Raw genomic sequence first — 18,393 nt, 5'->3', positions numbered from 1 at the left:
CTGACTTCTTTTCCCATCAGATTCCATCAGCTGCAGCTCTTTGTTGCCTCCATCAATCACATCCCAGTCTCTGTCACACTTTGCTTCTCTATCTGCCAATCACTCTTCCACCTGTCACTTGCCAGTTCTTGTTCCAACCTTCTCCTTGCCTCTTTATAACTGGTTACCTCCCTTTTATTATTTCAGCCTAGATAAATGGCCTCCTTCTGAAACATTGGCTTTTGATGTCCCTTCACAAATGCCGATACCAGCATTGCAGTTTTTGCTCCTTCATCACAAGGCTCATTCATGGATTTACTGACAGAGCCAACAATCAAGAAGAGCGCAGAGAAGATTCACCAAGATATTGCTTGGAATAGTGTTTCAGCTACAGAGGCAGACTCAATATGCTGGGGTTGTTTTCTTCCTAACAAAGACGTTTGAGGCTGTGCTGATTGAGGTATACAGAATAATGACATAGGTAGTCCAGTTGTAAGAAACTTTTCCCCTGAGCAGAGATATTTTTGAACACAAGATATATATTTAAAGTTAGCAGTAGAAGATGTAAAGAGGATTTGTTGAAAAGTTCTTTCATCCAGAAAGTGGCTGAAATTGAAATGCACTTATTTGAGGCAGATACAGAAAATTTTACAACATGTATGTAATAAGATGAGCCATTGAAAAGCTATGTTATAGAGGTTTGCAGGCTGAGTGTTGAGAAATGGGGTAGTAAGGGTTGTCACTTTATGGTCAATATGTACGTGATGAACAGAAAAGCTTGTGTTGTATGACTTTGTAACTCTGTGGCTCCTTGGCTCCATCTCTCCACTCAAGTCAGTCCTCATCCCAGCATGCAACTCTACTCAATAATAACATTGAAGGAATGCTTTGATCAAAATAGTTCTCTTGAATGCAATTATATTCTAAATTGACAGACTATGGAAGAAGGTAGATTAATATTAATTAAATAGGGAAACTTTTAACCTAAAGTAATTTCATTATCATTGTAGAATAAGAAATATTTGAAGTCTGAAAGAATCCCAGTTTGGATATCTGCCCAATGACTACTACTGCATAAAAATACTTAACATCAGAAATGATTGAAGATACACACTGGACATTTTAGCTACAGTTTCTTCTGTTCCACCATCAGATTCCTGACTCAACGTATGAACACTACCGCAGTACGTTTGCCCTCTTTTTGAACTATTTATCTATAAGAAAGACATACATTCATTTAGGAATTTGCAGATTTTTATGTATTGCAATGTACTGCTGCTACAAAAGAGAAAATTTCACAAAGTCAGTGATGAAACCTGATTCTGATTCATTTTTCCCATTGGATATTTGAGTAATTAATTGACAGGTTGATATTACATTATATAGCCAATAACAAACCAAGACACAAAAGGAAATAAATACCTAAACTTAAAGCTTTATTTTCTAATAATGGAAATATGTTACAATAAATGAATGATGATTTCACCCAGTAGTGTCAATTGGGCTGGCAAATTTAATACTGATGTATCAAATAGGTTGCTTGTGATCATGGACAAACCTGAAGTATGAACGGTGCTCTGCTGAGCGGTTCATGATGGAGGTTAATGACTCATAAGCTCAGAGTCCAGAGTGAGTACAAAATTGTTAGGATTAACAGGCACAAGGAATTTGTAACTCTTTTGCAGAAACAATAACTTAAATGTACCTCATATACCATCTGGGTAGTCTCCAGCCCCTTGGGATGAACATTGAATTCTCTAACTTCTTGTAATTCCCTCACCCCTCCCTTCCCCTATCCCAGTTTCACTCTGCCTCCTCCTCTAGCTGCCTATCACCTCTCTCATGATTCTGCCTTCTTTTACTACCCATAGAGTTTTCCCCTTACATTTCTTCTTCACCCTTCCTGTCTATCCCCTCCCCGCTTCCCCTCTCCCACCCCTTGATCTTTCCTCTTACTGGTTTTTCACGTGGCACCTACCAGCCTTCTCCTTCCCACCCTCCCTCTACCTTCTTTATAGGGCCCCTGCCCCCTCCCTCTTCAGTCCTGACGAAAGTTCTCGGCCTGAAACATTGACTACTCATTTCCACGGATGCTGTCCGGCCTGCTGAGTTCCTCCAGTTTGTTGTACGTATAACTTAAATGTAGATGTAAGGTGTATACTGTATTAGAAGAGTTAAGTGAATTATAGAAAGTTAGTTTTAGGTAGAAGCAAAATTAGTCCAAAAGAACTTTTGCAGCTCCAAGAGTAGCAGAAAATGAATTAGACTTGGTGGACTCTGACAATGAAGTATAAGAACTCCTTAAATGTATGCTAAGCAAACCATTTTAAAGCTTAATGTGAATAATTTCCGTACACCATAATTTGTCATCAAATGATATCTGCTGATGTCCTTTGTAGTGAATTTATGATAAGAAGACTGTTGATTTTGATTGCAAATTCACCATAGAACACTTACAATCAGTGCAAAATAAATTCAAATATGGCTTCAAACCTGTAATAATCTGCAAAGTAGGTGATGAGAATTTAGGGAATAAAATGGAGTAGTTTTTGGCTTTGTTTTGGTTCAGTTTTTCTTGGCAACAATTTTTGATGGCAGTAATTCAACTGAACAGTGAAAATTGAGAAGAAAAATGGTACATTTCTGAATTCACTGTAGTTATTCCCAGGGCATGCAACTTTCCATTGGAATGGGCATTTATTTGCTGTTTGCTCCAGCTTCAATAAAGCCCTTTGATACTTTCTATGATATTTTTGTAAATACCTACTGTGCCCTGGCAGCTTCTAAACCACAATGATGTTTTTCCTTAAATAGTCCATTTTAAGCAGAAGGAAAAGAAGTTGTAAACCTAATGGGACATTTCAATGAACCCTTTATAAATGTAAAAATGATCTGATCCATAATGAATAGCAAAAATAGTCCATAGAATAGCTTTAGAACCAGTCTCGGCAAATAAATAATAGTTGATATTTTTTTCTCTTTTGTGCCTCATTTAAGAGAAGAATCATACTTTCTTAATCAGTTCCTTCTAATGTTTTTGTAATGCTAATGTATGCAGGGCATGACTGCCTGGAATTCCCTGCCTTAATAAAAAACAACCACTGGAGTTGTGTCTCTGAAGTGACCTTGAAATTGAAAATGTTTTCGTCACTGTGCTTCTAGGATCTATATGAAAGCACAATTTGAAAAAGACTTTAAATATTTAGGTCATAATGACAATTGATATTTTTTGCTATTTTGCTATTATATAATATATTTACAAATGAAGCCAACATATGTGAGGCCTGTTTCAAATTACAGTGTTATAGATGCTCACTATTTCAGTCTCTGACGTCATTTACCATGCATACTAAATCTCTGTCTGAAAATGGGTTTATTCTAGCACTTAGTCATACCTTGAAGTTAGAAATATTTTAATTGTTTTAATAATTTTAACAAAGTCCCTTTATTTTTAACATGTTAATAATTTCAGTGGAATCTGTATTTATAAAAACTGTTCACCAATAGAGCAATGGAATCTAATGAAATAACTTAGAGCCCTGAAACAAGAATAACAACTTTCTAAAGAGGCATTAAAATCTCTACAGATTTTCACAGTCAGGACAGGACTTGAAGTCCAGAGAGCCAAGAAACAATACAGCTGAGGTACAGCTTGTGGAGGAGTGACAGGAAGAACGCATATTTTGAAATAATCAAGGTCAGAATCAAACTGAAGCAATGGATAAAATAAAAATAATGGTCCAAACCTCTTTCAGTAAAATAAAGTTTTAGAGGAAAATATAAATATTATCTTTAGTAATGATCTTTCAAGAATCACTAGATTCTGGAATGGTTTGGGAGCACTTAAGAATTGTGAATGTCACTCCGCTCTTTAAGAAGGGAGGGAGTAGAAGAAAGGAAATTAAAGGCCTGACTGAAGTGGTTGGGAAGAGTTTGGAGTCCATTATTAAGGATGACCTTTCGGGGCACTTGGAGGCACTTAATAAACCAGGACAAAGTCAACATAGTTTCCTTAAGGAGGAATCTTGTCTGATACATCTGTTGGAATTCTTTGAGGAAATAACAGGCAATATTGACATAGGAGAGCTAGTGGAAGTTGTTTACTTGAATTTTTAGAATGCCACATATGAGGCTGCTAACAAGATAAGAGCCTGTGGTATGACAAGAAAGATACTAACATTGGAATAAAGGCAGGGCTATTCTGGTTGGCTGCGGGTGACTAGTTGTGTTACACAGGGGTCAGTATTTGGATCACTTCTTTTTACATTATCTGTCAACAATTGGGATGATGGAATTGATTACTTTGTTGCCAGGTTTGCAGAAGATATGAAGATAGGTGGAGGTATTGAGGAAGCAGAGAATTTGTAGGAAGACTTGGACAGATTTGGAGAGTAGGCAAAAAAGTATCAGATCGAATATAGTGCAGGGAAGGGTATGGTCATGCACTTTGGTGAAAGAAATAAAGGCATAGACTATTTTCTAAGCAGGGAGAAAATTCAAAAATTAGGAGTGCAAAGGGAATTGAGAGTCCTTGTTCAGGATTCCCTAAAGAATAACTTGCAGGTTTAGATATGGGTAAAGAATGCATTTCGAGAGGTCTAGAATATAAAAGCAAAAATATAATGTTGCTTTTTATTAGGCATTGGTCAGACTGCACTTGGAACATCATGAGCAGCTTTGGACCCCTTGTCTAAGAAAAGAGCTGAAGATCAGAATCAAGTTTAATATCACCGACTTATATTGTGATATTTGTTAACCTAGGAGTAGCAGTACAATGCAATCCATGAAAGTATAGAGAATAAAGAAGAAAAATAAATAAGTAGAAGTTTTTGAGTGTCTAAGGTGACAAATCTCTTCAAACTCTCTCTCCCACTCTCTCTCTCTCCCCTGCTCTCTCACTCACTCACTCTCACCCCCACCACTCTCTCTCTCTCTCTCTCTCTCTTCAGATCCCTCTATGAGGATTGGTTCATGTTCCCTCATCTTACCCTTCCTGAAGTCCACAATCAGCTCTTGGCAAGGCTGTTATTACAACACCACTCAAGTATCTCACTCCTCTATACCTCTTGTCTCCATCTGATGTGTTGGCATTGCAGAGGGTCCAGAGGAGGTTCAGGAAAATAATTCCAGGAATGTAAGGGTTAATGTATGAGGTATATTTGATGGCTCTGGGCCTGTACTTGCTTAAGTTTAAAAGAAATAAGTGGGTTCTTAACAAAACCTATCAAATACTGAAAGGACTAGATAGACTGGATGTGCAGCAGATGTTTTCTATAGTGGGGGAATTGAGCACCTGAAGGGGCAGCCTCAGAAAACAGGGATGTCCATTTAGAACAAAGATGAGGAGGAATTTCTTTAGCCAGAGGGTGGTGAATCTGTAGAATTCATTGCCCCTGGCAGCTGTGGAGGCCAATTCATTGGGTGTATTTAAGGCAGAGTCTGATAAATTCTTAATTAGTCAAGGCATAAAGGAGTACAGGCAGAAGGAAGGAAATTGGGCTGAGAGGGAGAATGGATCAGTCATGAAGAAATGGCAGAGCAGACTCATTGGGCGGAATGGACTAATTTTACTCCTATGTCTTATGGTCTAATAGTCATAAGGAAATAACTAAGCATGCAGACAGATATGACATTTCCAAACAGTCACAAATGAGTTTATAATTCATCTCAATTTTTGTCTTAAATTGGTTATCTCTTATTTTTAATTGGTGCCCTGTTCTAGAACCTCCCACAAGAAGAAAGATCTTCTCCAAATCCATCCCGTCAAGACCCCTCAAGATATGTTTCAATCAAATCTCCCTTAACTCTACTAATTCTAACACAGCCTGTCTGACTTTACATCAAGAAATCCACATCCCCCCAACATTCCTCTGAGCTGCTTGCAATATATTACATCCTTCCTTAATTCAGGAGACCGATGTTGTACCACGCATTTGAAATGTGATCTCACTATTGTCCTATAGCGAAGACAATGCTATATCTCCATATTATTGTATTCAACTACACCCATTAGTACTTCTCCTATTTACTTACAATTTTTCACATCAAGCCTGAGGATATTCAACTTCCTTTGCATCTCTGAGCTTGGCAAATTACAGATTTTTTTTGTTTCTTGTATGATTTATTTTTTCCTGTTAAAGTAGAACATTTCTCAGATTATACTTCACTTGCCAGATCTTTGTTCCCACACTTAACCGGATCTGAATGTCTTTACAGTCTTTCTTTGAGCACTCTTCACAATGTTCTCTCTTTCTTATATTTCCAACTTTCTGTTTCTATCCCATTTTAAATGAAGGAATTACATTTGCTATAGAATGGGGCATCTCACAATGCCTCAATAATCGCTCCAGCCACTGTTAAGATCATAAGTTGAAATCCAGGACCCAGAGACTTGTTAATCAAAATTTTCTTCTGTTTGTTCAATACCTGTTCCCTAGTGGTTATAAATTTATTGAGTTCCCACCTTCCTTCCAGTTCCTGATTTACAACTGTTCAGGTGTGTTACTTGTATCACATAAAGTGAAGACTGATGTAGTATATCCATTTAATTCATCTTCTGCCTCCTGGTTTTACATTATTAATTTTTCAGGCTCACTTTCTGCAGGATCAACACTCACTTTGCTAACGCTTTTCTTAGAAATATCAATAAAAGCTTGACAAAACAAGTTGTACGGAAATCCAGCCAAAATTAATTCAATAGTATCCAGAAAATAAATATCAATTTGATAAATAGAGCAAATGTTTTCTCAAACAGACTTCATCTAATTATGGACAGTTGTAAAGTTATGGGTCCAATTATAACATCTCACAAGGGTTTCTGTCGTGCCATGCATTTGCAAGCAACTAAGCTATCTTGCAACAACTGTACCTGTGAATTTGTGCTTCCTGTAATTTAAATGCTGCCATAACTCTAATCAACTATCCTTTTTCAGAGGTAGATTACGACTGCTTAGCAGCCTATTTAGTCTGCATCCCCACAAAAAAAAAACCATGAACATTAAATTATTCATGAATAAGCTCTTTCTGGGCTTCCAGATGGGTACAGGTATTGATTTTAACTGATGTTTCAATGACAAATTCTGCCACCTGTATTAGGGATGATGCCCTGGCATGTCTAGTGGTATTTATATCTCCATCATCCTTCCCTTCTGATTTGTTAGTCCTCATCCAATCAAATTTCCACTAACCCATCTTGTTTACTATTGATTTACAGCTTTTACTTAGAGTGAGACCTTTGTCTTTGTTAAAATTATTTTCCTCTAGTTTTATTTCAATGGTTTTCTTCACCAGGAGGTCCCAGAAGCAATTGGCGTGGCACAGTAGTTTTATGCTGTCAATCCTATGGTCAATACAAATGCAATGTTCTGCTACCATCGATTTCTCTGAGTAACTCAAACAGATACACCTTCTGTGCTCCTTGATGTGGGTTTCCACTGTGCATTCTGTCAGACTGCTGTTCTGCAGTCACAGGGAATCCTGGGTCCCAGGTCACCTTTGACCTGCATAAGCTGCGACTTGAGCTTCCTTGTGGGCTTGAGGATGGTATTAATCTAGTATTTCTTCAGGAACCTGGCGATCCTTCCAGAAACTGTGGATATACAGGGAAGATAGGTGATAGCGATGGATTCCTCATTGTTTGGTTTCCTGGTTTTCCCATCAGCCATTTTAAGGCCTTGATTGACTTCCTTCACCTTGTAGACATTCTGTAGGAACTTCGTGCATAATTGTCCTGTTTTCCTGCGAAGACCCGGGTCCAAAATAGTTTTCATATGGTTAATCAAAGTACAAAGAACTGCTCTATATTCTATAAGGTGTGACAATGAAAACCTGATGGGATGAGGACTAACTAATCAGGAGGGATGAGTAATAAATACCGCCAGACTAGACATACCCAGGCATCATCACTGATGAAGATGTCAGAGTTTATCATTGAACTGTCAGTTAAAGTTGATACCTGTACCTGAGTGGAAGCCCAAGAAGGATTTATTGATCATATATTCGTGGCAGTGTGGAGGATCAGAGGGATCTTGGGGACTGAGTCCATATGACTTTCAAAGCTGCTGTGCAGATTGACTCTGTGGTTCAGAAGGCATATGCGGCATTGGCCTTCATCAACTGTGAATTTAAGAGCCGAGAGGTAATGTTACAGCCTTATAGGACCCTGGTCAGACCCCACTTGGAGTACTGTGCTCAGTTCTGGTCACCTCACTGCAGGAAGGATGTGGAAAGCATAGAAAGGAAGCAGAGGAGGTTTACAGGGATGTTGCTTGGTTTGGGGAGCATGCCTTTTGAGTGAACTTGGCCTTTTCTCCTTGGAGCAACGGTGGATGAAAGGTGACCTGAGAGGTGTATAAGATGATGAGAGGCAATGATCATGTGGAGAGTCAAAGGCTTTTTTTCTCCAGGGCTGAAATGGCTAACATGAGAGAAAACAGTTTTAAGGTGTTTGAAAGGAGGTACAAAGGAGATATCGAGGTAAGCTTTTTTTACACAGAGGGTGGTGAGTGCGTAGAATGGACTGCTGGCAACAGTGGTGCAGGTGGGTAAGATAGGGTCTTTTAAAATCCTCCTGGATAGGTACATGGAGCTTAGAAAAACAGAGGACTATGGGTAACCCTAGGTAATTTCTAAAGTCAGTACATGTCCGGAACAGCATGGTGGGGATAAGGGCCTATATTGTGCTGTAGGTTTTCTGTGTGTCTATATGCACCAGGAAAGCACTAGATCCTTTTTTATTTAATTTTCCAGTTTCAAGCAAAACATGCTCTGTTCCCCTGTCTCTCCTACTAAACTACCCAAGTCCTCTCACAGCCCTTTTTTCCAGCCCACCTCTCCATTCTAATACCCAGCTTTGTACCTCTCCCCCACTTGGTTCTATCTGCCTATCACCCGTACACTTACTGTACTGGATCCCTGATCCCTTCCTCCTAATGTTTCCCTCTACCTACCATACCTTCCTTAAATAGTCCCACTATTCCCCTTCCTTTCTTATTGGATACCATATATATAGCCAACTACAGCCACAATGATTCAACTCTCCCTTCCAACCCTCATGAAACAGAAAGTCCTGCAATTCACAAAAGTAATTTCAAATTCATTGGAAAAGTATTTACTATATTTAATCTATCTCATAACTTCACTTACGTCTTTGTTCCTTTAGCACTCTCTGGCTATATAACAGGCACATGATAAAATAGGAGGCAGTCAGCATGGATTCCTCAAGGGAAAATCCTGCCTGACAAATCTATTGGAATTCTTTGAAGAAATAACAAGCAATATAGACAAAGGAAAATTGGTTGATGTTGTGTACTTGGATATTCGACAAGGTCCCACACAGGAGGCTCCTTAACAAGCTATGAGCCTATGGTATTATGTGAAAGATTCTAGAGTGGATAAAGTACTGGCTAATGGAACGTGCAAAGAGTGGAAATAAAAGGGAGCCTTTTCTAGATGGCTGACAGTCACTAGTGGTGTTCAACGGGGTGGGGGTCTATGTTGGAACCGATTCTTTTTATGTTATATGTTAAGAATTTAGATGATAGAATTGATGGCTTTTTTGCTAAGTTTGCATATGATATGAAGACGGAAGCGTAGTTAAGATGGTGCTAAATGACGACTCCTTTGCTTGCTTCGGAAACAGCTCTACTTCTATCTTTAATATTTTTCTTTTTCTTTTTCAGGGTTCTTCTGAAGACCCTGACCTGGAGTTACATGCTGACTTCTGTTCTTTGCGGGAATAGGAGCCGTTCTTGGGGTTTCGCGACTGGCCTTTGTTCAGCACGCCAAGGGTTTGGCCTGAGAGTTTGGCTCGTATTTGGAAGCCTAAAATCTCAGGGCTCTGGAGACAGGCGGATTGAGGGTCGGTGTCTTTGCAAGAGAGCTGTGTGTCATCAGGAGAGCCAGAAAATCTACTGTTGCTGTGTGCCCGAAGACCCGGGATCTTTGCGATCTTCGGGCACAGAGCTCGAAAAAAATCGATGAAATGGATTTTTAACATCATAAACCAGCGAGTTGTTTGTTATGACTCCCTGCTCACTGGGAAAATGCAGACTCCTCCTTCTCCCTTATTAGGGTGATAGAGTCTGTGGTATGTCGAATGTTGGATGAAATGTGAAGTCTTTGGGGTAACCGCAAATCTCCATCTTTACTGTTGCTTTGCTCATGCTTGAGTGCTCAGTGACAGTGCTGATGCTTGCTTTTTTTTGTCGGGGGGGGGGGAATGTTGCTCAATACTGCTTACGTGCAGGGGAAAGCTGGAGGGGGACTTCCTGGAGTTCTCACGTTTAACTGTCATTCATTCTTTGGGGCACTTCTCTGTTTTTGTGGATGTTTGCAAAGAAAAATAATTTCAGGATGTTTATTATATACATTACTCTGACACTAAATTGGATCTTTAAACCTTTAAAGATACTGGTGGGGCAGGTAGTATTGAGGCTGTTGAGAGGCTACAGAAGGATTTAGACAGATTAGGAGAATGGGCACGAAATGGCAGATGGAACACAGTTTTGGGAAGTGTATGGATATGCACTTTGGTAGAAGAAATGACAGGGTTGATTATTTTCTAAATGGAGAGAGAATACAAAAAAAAACTGAGGTATTAAAGGACTTGGAAGTCCTTGTGCAGGATTCCTTTAAGGTTCATTGTCAGCTTGAGTCTGTGTTGAGGAAAGTGAATGCGATGTTAGCATTGATTTCAAGTGGACTAGAATATAAAAGCAAGAATGTAATGCTGAGACTTTATAAAGCACTAGTGAGGCTTCACTTGGAGTGTTGTGAGCAGTTTCGGTTCCTTTATCTCAGAAAGGATGTGCTGAAACTGGAGAGGATTCAATGAAGGTTCAAGACACCTGGGTGGTAAGTTCCCTCACTGGTGCCATTATCAGGGATGTCTCAGGTTGGGTCCATGGCATTCCGAAGGACGAGGGTGAGCAGTCAGAAGCCATGGTACACATTGGCACCAATGATTTATATGGACAAGCTGTGGAAGCCCTGAAGAGATATTTTAGGGAGCTAGGAGGAAAGCTGACAAACAGGACCTCCAAACTAGTAATCTCTGGATTGCTGGATTGCTGCCTGTGTCCCATGCCAGTGAGGGTAAGAATAGGGTAATTTGGCAGGTGGATGAGTGTCTGAGGAACTGGTGCAGGGGTAGCAGTTCAGAGTTACGGATCATTGGGATCTCCTCTGGGGAAGGTATGACCTGTACAAAAGGAATGGGACACCTGAACCTGCGGGGGTCCAATACCGTTGCGGGCAGATTGGCCAGAATTGATCAGGAGGTTTTAAACTAATTTTGGAAGGTGGAGGGGCTCCAGAGTGATACTCCTGAAGATGAGGTAGCTGGTTTACAAACAGAGGCAATGTGTAGTGAGGAGAGGCTGTTGATAGGGCAAAATTGCAGTCAACAGGATGAGCTGCAATGTGAAAGGTGGACAAAATTGAAAAGAGTGAATACAAGACTGAGGGTGGTATATTTGAATTAGTGAAAGGCTATGATAGAGTGGATGTGCAGAGGATGTTTCCTCTGATAGGAGAGTCTAAGACCAGAGGATGTAGCCTCAGAATAAAGGAGCATCCTTTTATAACAGAGATGAGGAGGAATTTCTTCAGCAAGAGAGTGGTTATTCTGTGGAATTCATTGCCACAGGCAGCTATGGAGGCCAAGTCTTTATGTATATTTAAATCTGTGGTTGATAGATCCTTGATTGGTTAGGGCATGTAAGGATATGGAGGAAAAGCAGGAGTTTGGGCTGAGAGGAAAAAATGGATCAGCTATGATTCAATAGTGGAACAGACTCGATGTGCCAAATGGCCTCATTCTGTCAAGTCAAGTCAAGCCTCTTTCTATTGTCATTTCAACAGTAAAAAGGAAATGTTTTTCAGGACCATGGTGCTACATGAAACAGTACAAAAACTGAACTTCACTGAACTTAATAAAAATAACGCAGATAAAAAAAAATCTACACTAGTCTACAGACCTACCCAGGACTGCATAAAGTGCACAAAACAGTTCAGGCATTACAATACATAATAAACAAGACTACAGGCACAGTAGAGGACAGTAAGTTGGTGTCAGTCCAGGCTCTGGGTATTAAGGAGTCTGATGGCTTGGGGGAAGAAACTGTTACATAGTCTGGTCGTAAGAGCCCAAATGTTTTGGTGCCTTTTCCCACATGGCAGGAGGGAGAAGAGTTTGTACGAGGGGTGCGTGGGATCCTTCATAACGCAGTTTGCTTTGTGGATGCATCATGTAGTGCAACTGTCTGTGATGGCGGGAAGAGAGACCCCGATGATCTTCTCAGCTGACCTCACTATCTGTTGCAGGGTCTTGCAATCCGAGATGGTGCAATTTCTGAACCAGGCAGTGATGCAGCTGCTCAGGATGCTCTCAGTACAACCCCTGTAGAATATGATGAAGATGGTGGGTGGGAGATGGACTTTCCTCAGTCTTCACAGAAAGTAGAGACACTACTAGACTTTCTTGCTATATCTTATGATCTTATGGTCTTCTGTTGAGTGAACATTGGGAGCAGCACTAACTCCAGCTTGGACGCTGTGCTACACCTCCTTTGGTGGAGTGCACTGACTCCAACGGCCCTCTCTGGGGCAACTCTAAACAGGTGACACAGCAGCTTGAGTCCTCGTTCTTGCTATGACTGAGGTCACTCAGCTTCCCTGCTGCCCACCCCTGCTTCCTACCAATAAATCAGTGAATCGGATTGAAGCTTTCCACATTTACAATGTCCAACACAGTCTTGTGATCATAAGAAAAGCAATTAATATGATCACTCCCTATAAATAAGATGATGGAGAGAACCGGAAGAGAAACTTGCAATAGAATTGTATTGAATTTATATGACAACTGCAGTAGCCTAGTTGTCCATGACTTTTTAAAGACATAATGAAATTTGAATATGATTAAAGAACAGAGATGCATTCCTTTGGCACATCTCAGCTTTTGTATCCAACTCACCTTCTGCAATGTAGAGCGGGAGAACAGGCAATTCTTTTTCAAATTTGCATTTGTGTTCAACTATGAAGTTAATGGAAAGTTATTGTTTTGTGCAAGTCGCTATGGAAAATCTGTAAGGAAAACACTGATTTAGAGCTAGGGCGAATAAAGCCTGCCACTGTTTCAGTTGTGGATATAATCTGCATTACAGAGTGGTTGCTCTAAATAGAAAGCGAAATTAGGAGGGTGCTCTGAAGCAATAAACAGATTTCTACTTTGACATCTGGTGGAAGAAGGTCTTATGGAATCCTGGTTTAGAAATGCCACACAATGCAATCCATATACATAAAGTAATTGAATTTCAGTTTAAAGCTCAACATTAACGAATACAGGCTGACCCTCTGTTACAACCATTCAGTTATGGAAATTTTCTCTCGGAGAGCTCACAAATCCCTCTCTGAATTTTTGGATATGGAATAAAAATTGCTCTCGAGAAATTAATGTGAAAAAAATAAGTGAACACATTGAGTCATTTGCTACATTAACATTTGGAAATAAATGGATATGTTCAATTATATCAAATATTCTGGCCTACAGATGGAATAGCCATTACAGAAAGAAGAAAAAAAAATCTACCCTTCCCCCCTCCCCTTAACCCCTCCCGCCTAACATCCCTATAGAAGAAAAGAAAAAGAAGAAAAAAGAAAGAAAGAAAGAAGAATGCCTGGATATCGGAAGATCCCCACATGCTCCACAGAGTTTATAATAACTTTAGTATATATATATTTATTTATTTCCCCAAATAACCAATTATTTTATCTTTGGAGTACAGATGGTATAGCCATTAATATAGAATCATAATATTACTACTTTTTTACATTCCAGGCTGTGGTCCATAGTCAAGTTTTGGAGATCTGTTTGTGACAAGTCTACAAGATAGAGGTATACAAGATATTAAGAGGAATAGATAGAGTGGACAGCCAGCGACTCTTCCCTAGGGCACCACTGCTTAATACAAGAGGACATGGCTTTAAGGTAAGGGGAGGGAAGTTCAAGGGGGATATTAGAGGAAGGTTTTTTACTCAGAGAGTGGTTGGTGCATGGAGTGCACTGCCTGAGTCGGTGGTGGAGGCAGATTCACTAGTGAAGTTTAAGAAACTACTGGACAGGTATATGGAGGAACTTAAGGTGGGGGGGGGGGGGGGTTATATGGAAGTCAGGGTTTAAGGGTCGGCACAACATTGTGGGCCGAAGGGCCTGTACTGTGCTGTACTGTTCTATGTTCTATGTTCTACCTTGTGCATGCTCCAAGCATGTGACAAAAATCAGCTAGAGTGGATAGCAAATGTTAAATTAAAACTGGGACTATGGAAAGCCACTCCCTTGTGCTAATCCAAGAGATTCTGCAGATTCCGCAGAGTAACACACACAAAATACTGGAAGGATTTATCAGGTTAGCCAGCATTTCTGGGGAGGAGTAGAGCCAAGGCCTTTCATCAGGACTCAAACAGAAGGGGGAAAATGTCAAAATAAGAAGCTGAGGACAGGGCAAGGAGTAGAAGCTAGCAGGTGATAGGTGAAACCAGGTGAGAGGAAGAATTGAGAATCTGAGAGGTGATAGGTGGAAAAGGTAAAGGGCTGATGAAGAAGGAATCTTATAGGAGAGGAGAGAGGACCATTGGGAAAAGGGACCAGAGAAAGATGATAGATAGGTGAGGAGAAGAGAAAGAGTAAGAGGGGATTCAGAATGGGGAATGGAAAAGAGAGAAGGGGAAGGAAGCAGAAATTACCAGCTTAAAGCGTTCGATTTTCATGCCGTCATGTTAGAGGTTGTCCAAATGGAATATGAGGTGTTGCTCCTCCAAACTGTGAGTGACTTCATGGTAGTAGCAGAGGAGACCATGAACCAATATATCAGAATGGGAATGGGAAGTAGAACAAAAATGGGTGGCCACTAGGAAATCCTGCCTGTTGTGGATGAAGCAGATGTGCTTGCCCCCCCCCCCCCCCCCCCACCCATCTATGTCAAGTCTTGTTGACGTAAAGGAGGGCACTCTGGAGCACCAGATACAAAGTGTTGCCTCACCTGGAAGGACTGTTTGGGGCCCTGACTGAGGGAGAAGGAGATTTGGCAGGTGTGGCACTGGCTGTGGTTGCAGGGATAAGCGCCAGGAGAGAGAGCATTGGCGAGGGATGAATGGACAAGGGAGTCATGGAGAGAATAATGCCTGCAGAAAGTGGAGAGTTAGTGGAGGAGATAGGGAAAGATGTGTTTGGTGGTAGGATTTCACAACTTTGCTCCAAAGAATTTAATCTCAGCGAAAAAATAAGTACACACATTGAGCCAAGATCTTTCATTAATATTCTCAGAATGTCCTTTGAAGAATTCTTATCCATGACCTTCAGCAACTCCTGATGAATGTCTATCAGAGATAAAAGATAATGACAAGTGGCTTCAAAATTAGCTTAGATTAGGAGCATCATCACTATAAATTGGCTTTTGATGGTATGACAATATGACAAGATGCAGAATTGCATGCAATAACTGATAATTAAATGGGTGTCCCTTGTCTTCAGCAGGCATACCGATACTTTACTAATCTCCAGTTTTTGGTCCTCTCTAATTGTTGGCTTCAATAAGACCTGAGATTGAACTCTGAATCTTCTCCTTTTCCAGGAGTCCATTTATCAAGACAAAGAAGAGAACCGCGAGTAAGAGTGCTGGCACTTTTTCAAATCAGAGTCTGAAGAAGTCATGAAAATGAATGTGGGGACGTGGGATTGTTGTTCAAGTAGGTGGGGATCTGAGGAAAGACATAAAATGCAAAAAGGGGGTCCTGTGCTCAGTGTAAGGGGAAGATGTAATGCAGGCTATGCATATAAAATACACAACTGAATTCACAAACACAATAGATTCTGCTGATGCTAGAAATTCAGAGCAGCAAACTTCTTCCCTTATTCTCAGAACAGATATGGAAATTAAGAAATATTTGATATTTCAGGCCGAGACCCTTCATCAGGAGACATGGACCTGATGAAGGGTCTCGGCCTGAAATGTCAATTGAATTCACGTGGCTTTGATTGCTAAACCACTTGCTGCATTCTCTTCAGAACCATCATACTTGGTTTTTGATGCTCAACTCCTGGGCATTGTACAAAGAAACCTACTTTATTTCTGCTACAAGCCTCTTCTTCCCATTGTTAGGAATGGGAAGAAGATAACTTAGAAGCGGTACATCAAGGAAAGCATCAGTGAAGTGCTTCACAACCTTGGGAAATTCCATCCTCTCTTGTTCTCCAATTTTCCATCTGAATTTTCAGTTTTCAACCAAAATGAATGACTAGAAGTCACTTTTCCCCAATGGAATGGGCAGTAAAAAGAATAAGCAAATGTGGCACTAGCAAATTAATTTCTTCAGAAATACAACTACATTAAAATGGATAACGGTTTGCAGGATATACAGTAAATAATTATTGCTGAGTGTTGAGGCTGTGTTGAAGTTTGTGCAGAATTTAGCTGAATAATGTTAGATTGATATCCCAGAGTGTATTATTGAATTTTCTCTTGACAGCTTTATTTATGGTTATTTGATTCCTGCAAAAAAGCTATGACAGAATAAGCTGTGCATGAAGCATTGAGATATTGGGCAAATGGCCTTGTTTGTAACTTCAGACTTCTCTTTCTTTTATTGTAGTTAACCTGTGGATCAGAGTGTTGCAGTTAAAATGTTTCTCCAGTGCTCATGTATTGTTTGTTTGATGGAAATGTTAAATCTGTCGATGGCCTCTAAAAGGGATGGTTTGAGTACCCATTTTTGCACTGGTATTATCTTATTGGGTTCAAGAATAGTTGTGAGATCATCAACTGAATTTGTTCCCTGGCTTGCTGAAAGCTTTCTCTGCTAGTACCTTGTCAGAATTCCACCCGGTTAATTCTGAGCTCTTAGCAGGGAGCAGGCAGGTGAACTTTCAGTGGGGAAAAATGTGAAAAAGAATTATAACAGGATTAAAATGGTGCAGCTGATATTTTCACAAACTTTGACTCATCAAAATTAATGGAGAGTATCTACTTTACTTCAATTACAGTGGAGTGGCAGGGCATGTAAACATGAAAATGAATGTAGGAGAATGGAGTAGAAAGTGATTGAAGGAGCTAATGAGCTTGGGAGGTCAAATACAAGAGGAATATATGCAGTAAATGGCAGGACACTTAGAGTGAAAATCTATAGCTTCCTGGGAGAGGCAATATAAATAAAGGGTGTTAAAAACATGTAGGGCATGTAGAGTTTAATGGTAATATCATTGGTAGGGGCATTAAGGATAGAAGTTGGTAGTTATGATAGAACTGTATAAAACTTCAGTTAGGCCACATTTTGTGCAGTTCTTGTCATTACACTGAAAGAAAGAGTTAGAAGTTTTGAAAATGATGCAGAAGAGGTTCCTCAGTCAATTTCCTGGATCTGAGTATATGAGAAATAAAGAGATATTGGACAAACTTGGATTGCTTTCTCTGGAGTGACAGAGGCAAAAACAGGCCCTGATGAAACCTTCTTCCCAAGGTGGACATGTCAAATACTACAACCTATAGGTTTAAGGTGAGAGGGAGAAAGCTAAGTAGACTTTTGTGAGGCTCTTTTTAACATAGTAAGTAGTAAATGCCTGGAATGCCTTTCTAGGAGTGGTAGTTGATGCACCATCAATAACTCTCGTAGACGGGAGGCGAGAGATAGGCTTTTAGCTAGAAGAGAGCACTATCAGTATCAAGAGACAATCACACAACATCCTGGAGACTGAGGGAGGAGCAGTGCCTCCAAACGTCTTTATACAGGGGTCTGTGGGAGGAGCCACAGGAGCAGTCAGCAGGGGGCGTGTCCAGACAGGTATATGTAGTTCACCACAGTAGTAGAAGTAGATGTGATAATAATGTTAAGAAACATTTAATGGACATCTACAAAATGGAGAAGATAATAGCATCTGTTAATCATAAGCTGGAACAATTTGATTCATACTGGGAAAAAATGGTTTAACTATATAATGCCTCATAGGCCTGATTTTATTCTCACAAATCAATGAATATGTTGTAAAAAAAGATCACTCCCTACTTGTACTTAGTTTTTTTCCTTTTGCTTGTTTTTTCTCTCCATGCTTTTCTATAAGTGTATACCTCAGATAAAAACTATGTGGAGATTTGTGACATATATGATTATATGAAATATATGTACAATGTCTGAACTACATCTTATGGAAATGTTTGTTTGCTGATGAACTTTAATTAAAAAAGAGTAAATTACAAAAAGCAAAGGAACATTTAGGCAGATGCATGGACAGGCAGGATACAGAGTGATATATGCCAAGTGCATACAAATAGAATTAGTTTAGATTGGCATTATGGTTAGTGTAGACATGGTGGGGTGAGGAACCTGTTTCTGTGCTGTATTGATCTATGTTCCAGATGAGGAGAG

At 40.0% G+C, this 18,393-nt stretch overlaps 1 long non-coding RNA gene across 2 annotated transcripts; it reads left to right on the top strand.

Annotated features, from left to right (window-relative positions):
* The first annotated feature begins 1,679 nt into the window (after nt 1–1,679).
* LOC132381293 (uncharacterized) lies at nt 1,680–15,888 on the top strand. 2 transcript variants are annotated; one of them, XR_009507996.1, is made up of 4 exons: nt 1,680–2,104; nt 9,660–9,838; nt 13,817–13,966; nt 15,609–15,888. It is a non-coding gene; the product is annotated as an uncharacterized LOC132381293 (long non-coding RNA). The 2 variants fall into 2 exon arrangements; XR_009507997.1 differs by lacking the exon at nt 1,680–2,104 and adding an exon at nt 3,609–3,676.
* Nucleotides 15,889–18,393: the final 2,505 nt, after the last annotated feature.

Source organism: Hypanus sabinus, chromosome 25, assembly GCF_030144855.1.
Source record: "Hypanus sabinus isolate sHypSab1 chromosome 25, sHypSab1.hap1, whole genome shotgun sequence".
Lineage (NCBI taxonomy): Eukaryota > Metazoa > Chordata > Chondrichthyes > Myliobatiformes > Dasyatidae > Hypanus > Hypanus sabinus.
Note: the sequence above shows the minus strand (reverse complement) of the source record. Positions and strands in the feature narration are given on the sequence as shown.